Source organism: Macrobrachium nipponense, chromosome 15, assembly GCF_015104395.2.
Source record: "Macrobrachium nipponense isolate FS-2020 chromosome 15, ASM1510439v2, whole genome shotgun sequence".
NCBI classification, from domain to species: Eukaryota; Metazoa; Arthropoda; class Malacostraca; order Decapoda; family Palaemonidae; genus Macrobrachium; species Macrobrachium nipponense.
In genome coordinates, this window is record NC_087208.1 from 5,903,711 (window position 1) to 5,906,210 (window position 2,500).

Genomic DNA, 2,500 nt, shown 5'->3' on the forward strand with positions numbered 1-2,500 from the left:
GAGAGAGAGAGAGAGAGAGAGAGAGAGAGAGAGTTGGGGGGGGGGTTGGGGAGTGGGAATGCATAATTATAGCATAAAAAACTCACTTTCGATGTGATGAAGTCAGAGAGTGAGAGTAAGTTAGAGCGACTTTTAAAATGAGGGCCTACTTCAGGACGCTGTTAGTGAGAGAAGAGGCCACCTTCCTGGTACCCCGGGTAGAACCTCGTCCCTAAAAAGCCCCTCGCCCCCTGTTCAAACGGTGGCAGATTAAAGTGTTTTGAAATTACAGAGTGAAGCAGGGTCAATGACGTTTGTTCTTGTGAATCCCATGTATGATGACAGTCAATCAGTAGTGTTTAGTATATAAAGGCCACCGTTGACTCATTGGGTTTGATTCTCAGAGCATATATTTTCCTTTCGTCTTTCATTCGTATACATGTCGATGATGTATGTTTCGTGATACCAGTGCATAATAATGTATGATATATGATAGAGACGAATCATCCGCTGTTTACACAAGGGCCGTCGACGACAGAAGGCTTGAATTCTCATAAACATTTTCCCTTGTTTTCCCTGCAGCAGCAGCAGCAGCAATCAGTCACAGTACGAAATCGAGTTCACCCAGATTCTCATAATTGGCACAAATTATCATCCTGATTAATTACCAATTATCCCCGAACGACCTTTGCCAGTCAGGAGATCGTTGTTTGTAATGGAACCGGATGTTTTAAAGGATAACTCTCCCACCGTCCAGGCTCCCCATTTTGCTTTATTTTGTATTTATTTGTTTTTAATATAAAGCCGCCTAGGTTCTGGCTCTTTATCTGTTTCTTTAACATCAGACAAATCAAAGCAAAAGGCTTCGGTCAGCCTCGGATAGACATTCAGTATTGCTTCATCAGTTATGACTTTTATCATCTTTATTTTATATTGTTTCTAGAGGTAAGTAGATAAAAAAATTAGAGGGGAATAACAAGAATTATGCAGATGACAGTATATATATATATATATATATATATATATATATATATATATATATATATATATATATATATATGTATATATGTGTGTGTGTGTGTGTGTACACAGATATGTGGATTGGTTTTGTGCGCGTTTCTACGATTCATCGGAGTGGTCAAATTATCCACAATCAGAGTATGAGAAAAATCAGAATGATGTGAGCACAAAACAAAGATATACGAATAAACTTAAACAATATGCAATATAAAACCAAACTCTGATTAAGACAAAGTCCTTTGTTAGCGTAACTAAGGAAAAGATAAAGGTGAAAGGAACATCCCTTAACTTGCAGGAGAATCAAGAATCACGCGATTGGCTGTAATGGCTTGATAAAGGACGAATCACCCTGAGTGGACCTTAAAACCTGAAATAGGAGGTAGAGTCCGTTTGGGAAAATAGGAATCAGTGCCTCCCAGTGTTCTTTATCCTCGCCCAAGCCTTCTCCTGATCAGAAAAAGGGCCCCGTGGGATGATATCTCAAAGTCAGCTCCCCTTTCTTTTTTCTTGCTTTTGGCGTTTAGACTCTGCAAGGAAATTTCTTATTTATGGGTTTGGTGCTCTGATTTTTTAAATGTTTGAATGCACTTTGTAAAAGTTAACGAGTTCTCCACCTCTGCAGAGTAACTGAGAATGATTATAAGAATTGATTCAAAGGTGAATTTCTGGTACTTGGGATATCTAAAGGCTGTTTTTGGTGGGCGTTCGCTGCAGACAGACCAGTGAGACCATTGTATAAAGATATTGATCGAAGTCAATTAGGTTTGGGGGAAATTTTTCACCGGCGATGTTTATGACATAATCGAGATAAAGCTTTCAGTGGAAAATTAGCCGGCATTCTCTCGATTCCGAAATAACCACAAGCCTAACCAGCGATTAAAAAGCGATGGAGAATGTTGTAATCAGATACACCGCAATTATCCTTTATCTCGTGTTCTTTCCACCCTCCCAGCCGTTTTAGATTTGAATGCCCCCGTTCTGGAAATGGCGGCCGGCGAAAAAGGGATTATAATTCAATATTATCTTCCATTAGTTTCTGGAAGTACCGCTCCCCTGTAATTTGAGGCCCGTAGTATTTCTCTCATCTTATCCCTCTGCGTTCGAATCCTCCATTTGCATTGGCTTCGCTCGTGCGTTTATCATGTTTATGAACATTTTTTTGAGCAATGGAAAGAAGACCTCGCCTTCAGATTGACTCGTAAATAAGACGTCTGCAATTTAATGGGAGTTGCTTTCTAATGATTTTACAGGATAGTTGGATGAGGTCATCGCCTTATATCGGGCTCAACGATTTTTTCCCCCGACAGTTCCCGATCGAGCGCACTTATAAAACTGTGGTCGGTGTGTTGACGGGGATCTCTGGGAACTGCTAGGACTTGTAGAAGGATGCTGACACACTATGAGAACAGCGGGGAAGTTTCTTCAAGCTTCTCGGGGGTTAAAAAAGAAAAGAGAGATTGTTATAGCCAGTTTTTAGAAATTAAATCCTTGCTACAAACAG